The sequence below is a fragment of the Eubalaena glacialis genome, chromosome 16 (genome assembly GCF_028564815.1).
Source record: "Eubalaena glacialis isolate mEubGla1 chromosome 16, mEubGla1.1.hap2.+ XY, whole genome shotgun sequence".
In the NCBI taxonomy this organism is placed as follows: domain Eukaryota; kingdom Metazoa; phylum Chordata; class Mammalia; order Artiodactyla; family Balaenidae; genus Eubalaena; species Eubalaena glacialis.
Genome location: NC_083731.1, coordinates 85,150,052 through 85,160,079, shown reverse-complemented (window position 1 = coordinate 85,160,079; position 10,028 = coordinate 85,150,052). Strand labels below are relative to the sequence as shown.

Genomic DNA, 10,028 nt, shown 5'->3' with positions numbered 1-10,028 from the left:
AAGAAAAATAAAACTTATATAAAAATTCAGAGTTACAAGAGTTCTCCATTAGGGAAGATCAGGAAAAGTGGCATTTGAGCTTATTCCTAAGGAATGTGTTAAATCTTGATCAATGGAAATAGCCAAGAGAACGTTCCAGGTAGAAGGAACAGAGGGGAAATGGTAAAAAATTGTCCAAACTGGCAAGAGTGTGTTCATAGCAGAGCAGCACAGGAGCGAAGACTAAAAGGGTGAGTTTGGGCTGCATAGTGGAGCAGAATTCTGCCAGAACATCCAAGTTCTATTGTCCGGCTGAACAAGGAAAATGTTGTACTGTAGCTCAGGAGGGCAGTTGGGGCTGGAGACACGGGTTGGGAGTTATCTGCAGAAAAACTGTAGTTCAAACCCCCAAGTGACTGAACCACTCCTAATCACGGTAGCTGTTGTATCCGGAGCATTCGTCGCAGGTTAGGCATTACGCTAAAGTACGGTAATGGCATCGTTTCCTTTTATCCTTAGAGAAACCCTATAAGGCAGGCACTATGTTTTTATCCTATTTTGGAGTTGAAGTTTGAAATAAGCTTACAGAGTTGGCCAGTTCAAAGTGACCAGTGCAAAGACCCAAACCAGTTAGTGGTAGAGTACTTAGGTCTGATCTCACTCCCGGGTACAAGCTCTTAAGCACCGTGCTGCACTGTGCTCCCCAGTGGAAGAACGTAGGAAGAGGAGAGGGGTGGATAAAGAATCTCGGGAGATATCTAACAGAAGCAAGATTTTTTTCCACCTCTAGGTGAGATGAGAACCTGGACCCATAGATGCTATTTGAAGGTAGAAGAGCCAGGCAAGGATTTTTTGGATTTATCTCCATTCCTTGGGGTACACAGCTATCACTTCCACTCTTCTTCCAATAACAACCATGCCTAGGGCTTCCCTGGTGGCGCGGTGGTTAAGAATCCGCCTGCCAATGCAGGGGACATGGGTTCGAGCCCTGGTCGGGGAAGATCCCACATGCCGCAGAGCAACTAAGCCTGTGTGCCACAACTAGTGAGTCTGCGCACCACAGCTAGTGAGCCTGCACTCTAGAGCCCGCGAGCCACAACTACTGAGGCTGTGTGCCACAACTACTGAAGCCTGCACGCCTAGAGCCCGTGCCCCGCAACAAAAGAAGCCACCGCAATGAGAACCCCGCACACCACAACGAAGAGTAGCCCCCACTCACCACAACTAAGGAAAGCCCTCGTGAAGCAACAAACACCCAACACAGCCAAAAATAAATTAATTAATTAATTAAAAAAAAAAATAACAACCATGCCTAAAAACTTGCCCAACTACTTTCAGATGCCTTTTTCATGATGTCTCAATCTATCTTTTTAAACCGAATAGTGAAGAGGGCAGAGTTTCTGTCAGCACAGGGAACAGACTGATTGCAGAAACAGACCCTTCTCTGTACTACAGGCCGTAAGATTTGGGAGGTTATTTCTTAGAGTAACTAATGTTACCTTCGTTAACACTTCGGGAGAGTCCATGAAAGCATTAAACCAACAAACTCCTGAAATTTAAAGAAAAAATTCTTCCCAAACTTAAAATTTCAATAGGCACACTGAAGGACAGAACTGCCGCTCTTGAGACAAAAAAGTGTGGTCTTAAAGACCACGTGGAAGAAATAATTTCAAAAACTAGGACAAACATGTAAAGAGAAAGAATATGCAAAAGAAAACAAAAGTTACTTGGAAGACAGATCCTAAGAAGCCAGTTTGCAAGTAACATAAACAACGTAAGGAAAAAAACGTAACAGGTGGAAGAAGTAACAAATAAATGACCAGGGAAATGTTTGTTATTTGCAGAGTTATTTATGCAGGTTTAGGAGAGGTGATGAAAGGGCACACACCTAGGCATTATCCTATTAAATTTTAAAATGCCAAGGTTAAAGATAAATTTTGCATGCTTCTACACCAAAAGAACAAGTTACCTACAGAAGAAGAAACAAATCAACTGGCACTGGACTTCTATGCAGGAGGAGAAGTCCGTGGAATGGAGAAGTAATGTTTACAAATTAGTAAGAGAAAAAGACTAGGAGCCAAGGATGTATCATATGTCAAGACACTATCCACTTTTTAGGGTGAAAGAAAGATATTTTCTGGGATGCAAGGATTCTGAGACCATCATTCACATAACCTGAGGAAAAGGTTCCAGAAAGGACTCTGTCAAGAAGAGGCAGGGGGAAGAATGTGGATGAGAAGAAGATGAAAAAAAAAAAATTGATAAAGGAAAGAAACAGCAAAGGAGTCGATGGTAGGCAAAGAACTTTGCGATATATGTGGTTACCCTAACTGGATAATGATTGACTGGGAATGTGTACTATGAACACTAAGGAACCTTGAAATATGAGACACACTGCAAAGGAAGCCTAATAATAGTCTGGGGCTAAAAGTACAGTTCATCCCAGCGATATCCAGGAATTGGGAACTGGGTGGGCATATGTAAAGAAGTAGTAACACTGAAATTTTCTTCTTGTGGAGGCTAAGGAGAGCATGGGGGGAAGGGAACTTGGTGAAGTAATATCATCTTGTGTAAGTCTTTAGCAGTCTGTATCCAAGAACAATGATTAGGAATGGGAGTACTGAATGGAAAGTACTTTAAAATTTCCAAATTCACTTGAGGGAGGGAAGAGAATAGAGACTAACTGGATCAATCGGCAAAAATAAAAAGCAAATAACAAAATAAAATAAGGAAATAAGAAACTAAAGAAGAAGGTAAGGTGAAAGACGGGGATGGTCACCTGGGGAAAGAAAGAAAGAAAAGCTCAGTTATACGTTGCTTATAAGAAATATAGTTTATAAAAAGTTGGAGGGAAGGTTGAAAATCAAAGGATGGGCAAAAATGTAAACAAATATAAACTTTTCAGAAGGCAAGAGTATGCAAAATGCTGATGAAAGAAATTAAAGAAGACCTAAATAATTGGACAAACTGTATTCATGGATTAGAAGACTGAACATAATAAAGATGTCAATTCTCCCCAAACTGATCTATATATTTAACACAATTCTTGTCAACATGTCAGTAAGCTCATTCTACAATTTACATGCAAAGGAAAAGGAACTAAAATAGGTAAACAATTTCGAAAATGAAGAATTAAGTCTGAAGAATCACTCTACTAGATTTTTAAGAGTGTGCTATTTGGAGGAATTAAATGAAAGAGAGAACTCAGGAATAGACAGACACAAAGATGCCCAACTGATATTGACAAGGTGCAAAAGCCATTTACTGGAGAAAAGATATTCCTTCAACAAATAGTGCTGAAGCAATCAGTCATCTGTAAGCAAAAAACAAAAGGACAAAAATCGCACACCTGATACAAAAATTAACTCAAAATGGATCACAAGTTTAAATGTAAACTATAAAATTTTAGAACAAAATGTAGGAGCAAATCATTTGGACCTAGGGCCAAGCATAGAGTTCTTAGACTTGACACCAAAAGCATGATCCACAGTAGGAAAAAATGATAAATTCAACCTAATCAAAATTTAAAACTTTTGCAAAAGATTCTATTGAGAGGATGAAAAGTATGTAACTTCATGGTATTGGCTTTTTTCACTCAGTACACCTCCCTTGAGATTCATGCAAGTTGTCATGTCTCTCAGTAGTTCATTCCCTTATTGTTGAGTGGTATTCCATGGTATGGGTACTCTCCAATTTGCTTAACCATTCACCTGTGGAAGGACATTGGAATTGTCACCAGTTTCGGGGCCATTACAGATAAACTGCTGTGCACACTCAGTTACAGATTTTTGTGTAAACATAAGCTTCTCTTCCTCTGAGATAAATGCCCAAGAGTTCAATTGCTAGGCCATGTGCTAACTGCATGTTTAGCTTTTTCGGAAACTGTCAAACTGTTTTCTAGAGTGGCTGTACCATTTTACATTTCCACCGGCAACATATGAGAGGCCCAGTTTCTTCACATCCTCACAAGTATCTGGTGTTATTATTTTTTACTGTGGCCATTCTATTAAGTGTATAGTAGTAGTAGTCTGGGTTCTCCAGAAAAACAGAGCCCATAGGAGATATATATGTATATATATACATACATATGTGTTTTGCTGAAAGTTGCTGAAACAGTTGTTGAAAGCACAATTCATGTATATGTATGAAGGAGATTTATTATAAAAATTTGGTTCACATGGGTATGGAGGCTGAGAAGTTCCAAGACCTGCAGCTGGCAAGCTGGAGACCCAGGAGAGCTGATGGTATAGCTCCAGTTTGATTCCAAAGGCCTGAGAACCAGGAGAGTCAATGGTGTAAATTCCAGACTGAGTCCAAGTCCAAAGGCAGAAGACCAATAGCCCAACTCAAAGACAGTCTGGCAGAGAGAATTCTCCCTTACTCAGCCTTTTGTTCTATTCAGGCAGTCAATGGATTGGATGAGGTCTACCCACACTGGGGAGGACAATCTGCTTTCTTTGAATTTTTTAAAAAATATACTGATTCAAATGTTGATCTCAACCAGACACACCCTCACAAAAACACCCAGAATAATGTTTAACCAGACATTTGGGCACCCCACGGCCCAGTCAAGTGGACACATAAAATTATAGTAGGATAACACATTGCAGTTTTAATTTGCATTCCCCTAATGATGAAGACCATCTTTTCATGTGCTTATTTGCCATCCGTATATCTTCTTCAGTGAAATGCTTTTTCACGGCTTTCGCCCATTTTCTAAATGGATTTTTTTAAACTATTGACTCGAGAGTTCTTTATGAATTCTAGTTACTAGTCTTTTGTCAAACATGTGGTCTACAAGTCTAACTTGTCTTTTTATCCTCTTCACAGTCTTTCACAGAGCAAAAGTTTTTAATTTTAACAAAGTCCCGTTTATCAATTTTTCCTTTTAGGGATTGTGTTTGGTGTCAAGCCTAAGAACACTTTGCCTAGCCCCAGTTCCTGAAGATTTTCTTCTGAAAGTTTTATACTTTTACATTTAGATGATGGTATATTTGGGGTTAATTTTTATATAACGAAATTTAGGTCTTTTTAACTTATGGATATGCAGTTTCTTCACCATCATTTGTTAAAAAGACCATCCTTTCCCTATTGAATTGCTTTTGCACCTTTGTCAAAAATTAGTTGGGCATCTTTGTGTGGGGCTATCTCTGTTTTCCGATTTTCTATTCTGTTACATTGATCTAGGTATCCATCCCTTCACTAATACAATGCACTCTTTTTTTTTTTTAATTAATTAATTTATTTTTGGCTATGTTGGGTCTTCGTTTCTGTGCAAGGGCTTTCTCTAGTTGTGGCAAGCAGGGGCCACTCTTCATCGCGGTGTGCGGGCCTCTCACTATCGCGGACTCTCCTGTTGGGAGCACAGGCTCCAGACACGCAGGCTCAGTAGTTGTGGCTCACGGGCCCAGTTGCTCCGCGGCATGTGGGATCTTCCCGGACCAGGGCTCGAATCCGTGTCCCCTGCATTGGCAGGCGGATTCTCAACCACTGTGCCACCAGGGAAGCCCTACAATGCACTCTTGATTACTGTACTGTATATATACAGTAAGTATTCAAATTGGGTAGACTGATTCCTAACACTTTATTCTTCTTTTCCAAGATTGTTTTAGTTATTTTAGAGCCTGTGTCTTTCCATATGAATTTTAGAGCAATCTTGTCTATGCCTGCAAAAAGTTCTTGCTGGGATTTTGATAGCAACTGCACTAAACCTACAAGTCAGTTTGGGGAGAACTGACATATTTGCTATGCTGACTCTTCCAATCCATGAGAACAGTATGTCTCTCCATTTATTTTGATCTTGTTTGATTTCTTTCACATTTCCTGTTTTCAATTTTATTGTTTTCTGCTCTTTATTATTTCCTTCTTTCTACTAATTTTGAGTTTATTTTGCTCTTCTTTTTCTAGTTTCTAGGGGTAGAAACTTAGGTTATTGACTTGAGAACTTTCCTCTTTTCTAATGAAATCATTTGGTGCTATAAATTTCCCCCTTGGCACTGCTTTGGCTGAGTCCTACATATTTTGCTATATTGTATTTTCATTTTCATTTAGTCGTATGTATTTTAAAAATTTCCTTTGATATTTTCTCTTTGGCTCATGGATTATTTTGAAGTGTGATGTTCAATTTTCCAGTCTTTGGAGATTGTTCTGTTGCCTTTCAGTTATTGGCTACTTTGGTTCCATTGTTGGTTTCTCATTTGATTCCATTATGCCCAAGTGATTTTTGACAATTGCATATCCACAAGTTAAAAAAAAAACAACTTGACCTAAATTCCATACCTTGTATAAAAATTAACTCAAAATTGAGAATTCCCTGGCAGTCCACTGGTTAGGTTTGGCACTTTCATTGCCAGGGCCCAGGTTCAATCCCTGGTTGGGGAATTAAGATCCTGCAAACTGCACAGTGTGACCAAAAAGTAAATTAAAGAAATAAATAAACTTCAAAAAAATTAACTCAAAATGAATCATGATCTTAATAAAACTATAAAACTTTCAGAAAACAGACTTCCCTGGTGGTCCAGTGGTTAAGAATCCGTCCTGCAATACAGGGGATGCCAGTTCGATCCCTGGTCGATCCCACATGTTGTGGGGCAACTAAGGCCATGTGCCCCAGTGAAAGATCCTGTGTGCCACAACTAAGACCCAACACAGGCAAAAAATAATTAATTAATTAATTTTAAAAAAACTTTCAGAAAACATACTCTTGAAACACACACTGTATGATTTCAATTCTATTCAATTTGTGGAGATTTGTTTAATGGACCAGGATATGGTCTATCTTGGTAAATGTTGCACAGCACCTAAAAAAAATTGTATATTCTGCTGTTGTTGGGTAGAATACTTTATAAATGTTGATTAAATCTCATTGGTTGATTGTATTGTTCACATCTTATCTTTTATGCTTTGCTGATTTTCCATCTAATAATTCTAACAGTTGCTAAAAGTAGGATGTTGATATCCCCAACTATAATTAAGGAATTGTCTATTGCTCTCTTCAGTTCTTTCAGTTTTTGCATCATGCATTTTGAGGCTCTGTTGTTTGCTGAATAGATGTGTAGGATTGTTGTGTCTTCCTGGTGAATTGATCCTTTCATCATTATGTTATATCCCTCTTTATCTCTAGTAGTTTTTTTTATGAAGTCTGCTTTATCTGATACTGATAGAGCCACTCCTTTTTTTTTAATTAATGTGTGCATAGTATACCTTCTTCCATTGTTTACGTTTGATCTACCTATGTTGCTGAACTTGAAGTGAGTTTCTTGTAAACAGCATATAGTTCAGTGATTTTTTTTTTTAATCTACTCTGCCAATCTGTACCTTTTAATTGGTGTATTTTGACAATTTACATTTAAGGTGATTATTAATATGTTAGCATTTAAGTCTGCCATTTTATTACTTCTTTTCTCTTTATTTTCTCTGCTTCTCTTTTCTTGCCTTCCCATGGGTTACTTGAACATTTTTTAGGACTGCATCTTGACTTATTTATAGTGTTTTTAAGTGTATCTCTTTGTATAGTTTCCTCAGTGGTTTTTCTGCATATTACAATATACATATGTGACTTAGCACAGTCTACCGGCATCAATGTTTTACCACTTTGCATGAGGTAAGGAAACCACTCTTCCATTTAAGTCCCATTACCCACTTTTAAATATCATTGTCTTGAGTACCAGATATTGTTGTATTTTTGCTTCAATCATCAAATATGATTTATAAAACTCATAAGAAGAATAGTCTATTGTATGTACCTGTCTTTCTGCTCTTTCTGTTGTTCTTCCTTCCCAACATTCCAAGATTCCTTCTTTTATCATTTTATTTCTGGTTTAATCTGGTTTCCTTTAGCTATTCTTTAGGGTAGGTCTGTTAGCAACAAGTTCTTTTAGTTTTCCTTCATTTGCAGATGGCTTTTATTTCTTCTTCATTTCTGAAGGATAGTTTCACCAGATATAGTAATCACAATTAACAGTCCTTTGCTTTCCATATTTGAAAAATGTTGTGCCACTTCCTTCTTGCCTCCAGGGTTTCAGATGAGAACTCTGTTGTCATTCAAATTGGTGTTTTCCTATAGGTGATGTGTCTTTTCCTCTGGCTGTTTTCAAGATATTTCTTTGTCTTTAGTTTTCAGAAGTTTGATTATATGTCTTGGCATGGACTTCTTTAGGTTTATCCTACTTGGAGTTCACTCGCCTTCTTGAATTTGTAGGTTTATGTCTTTTACCAAATTTTTAGCCACTATTTCTTCAAATAATCTTTTGCAGCCCCTCTTTTACATCTTTCCTTCTAGGATTCCCATGATACAAATGTTGGATCTTTTAGTACTGTTCCACATGCCCCTGAGGTTCTGTCCATTTTTTTTTCAGTCTATTTTCTGTTTTTCAGACTGTGCAGATTCTACTGATCTGTCCTCAAGTTCACTGATTCTATCCTCTGTCACTTCTGCTCTACTATTGAGCTAAGCTAGCAAGAATTTTACTGTAATTACTTTGTTTTTCAGTTCTATAACTTCCATTTGGTTCTTCTCTTTTAATTACTTCTTTGCTAAGATTTTTTTTTCATTTGTTTCAAGAGAACCTGTAATTCCTTGTTGAATATTTTTATGATGGCTGCTTCAAAATACTTGCCCAATAATTCCAGTATCTGATTCATCATGGTGATGGCACCAGTTGATCGTCTTTTCTCATTCAAGTTGTGATCTTCCTCGTTCTTGGTGACAGGTGATATTTTAATTATATCCCTGACATTTGGTTATTCTGTTAGAAGTCTCTGGGTCTTATTCAAATCTCTTATTTCAGCAAGCAGTCACCCTATTTAGATTTAGCACACAGACTCTTGCCTAATTTTGTAGGCTCTAGTTCTAAAGACAGATGAACCTTTAGAGCCCTTGCAGTATTATCTTGATCTGCTTGGTTTACCTGGTGCATCTGGAGCTTCTACTGGTCCCTGCATGTACTGCCTAATGGGGCAGAAGGAGCTTCTGGAGGCCAGGTCACCTGCACCCCTCGGGTGAGAGGGGCGGTCTCAGGCCCATGGAAACAATAAGGCTTTCAAGCTGCCCATCTGTGGTGAGATCCCCCTGGCCAGTGCCATCCTGCCTCCTGGTGTCTCTCAGTGGCAGAGGGGCTCTCTGGCCAGGCAGGGAAGAAGAGCATGTCCCTTGGTCACTTATTGTCAGTGGGTTCCCTGATTTATCCCACTTGCCGATGCTGCTAGATTTGTCTGGTATTGTTGGTGGGTCTTCTGTTTGATCCAGGAATGAGCCTACCTCAGCTGCCTTCTGTTGCTAGACTGGTGGTCAGAAAGCATCAGGCCTGGCTCATGTTTTTCTGTTGGTTGGGTGGTTGTAAGATGCCCTATATCACCATGTTGTTCCTCCTGTTCTGGGGTCCCCAACCAGTCCACCTGCTTCTTTCTTTTTTTTTTTTTTTATATTTATTTATTTATTTGGCTGCACCAGGTCTTAGTTGCGGTACGCAGGATCTTTAGTTGTGGCATGCGGGATCTAGTTCCCTGACCAGGGATCGAACCTGGGCCCCCTGCATTGGGAGCATGGAGTCTTTAACCACTGGACCACCAGGGAAGTCCCTGCTTCTTTCTACCATTCAGAGCTGTCCTTTGGTATCTCTTATGTTGTTTCCAGAGTTTACTGTTGTACTGAGAACGGAGGAACTGAGGAAGTGAGTCTACACCTTCTCATCTAGACCGCAAGTCTGATCTCCTCCTAGTGCCTTTTACTGACTAAACCCAACTGCCAGCAAGAGAGTAAAGGAGCGTGTCAGTGCAATACATAAGGCAGCCTCCCAGAGCACAGAGCAGAATGGAGAAGGGTGAAGAGTGGGCTTGGAGAGGCAAGCAGAGAATATCCAGCACAATGACCATTTTTGGAGGAAAAATCAAAACGTTTTTAAATATGCAAAGACTAAGAGTATTTACTTATCCCATACCATCATTAAAAGAATGATGAAAGTCATCTGGGGACTTCCCTGGTGGCGCAGTGGTTAAGAATCCACCTGCCAGGCTTCCCTGGGGATACAGTGGCTGAGAATCTGCCTGCC

At 39.2% G+C, this 10,028-nt stretch overlaps 1 non-coding gene across 1 annotated transcript; it reads right to left on the bottom strand.

Moving 5' to 3' along the window:
- Positions 1 to 9,479: 9,479 nt before the first annotated feature.
- On the bottom strand, positions 9,480 to 9,553 carry TRNAW-CCA (transfer RNA tryptophan (anticodon CCA)). Its single transcript has one exon. It is a non-coding gene; the product is annotated as a tRNA-Trp (tRNA).
- Positions 9,554 to 10,028: the final 475 nt, after the last annotated feature.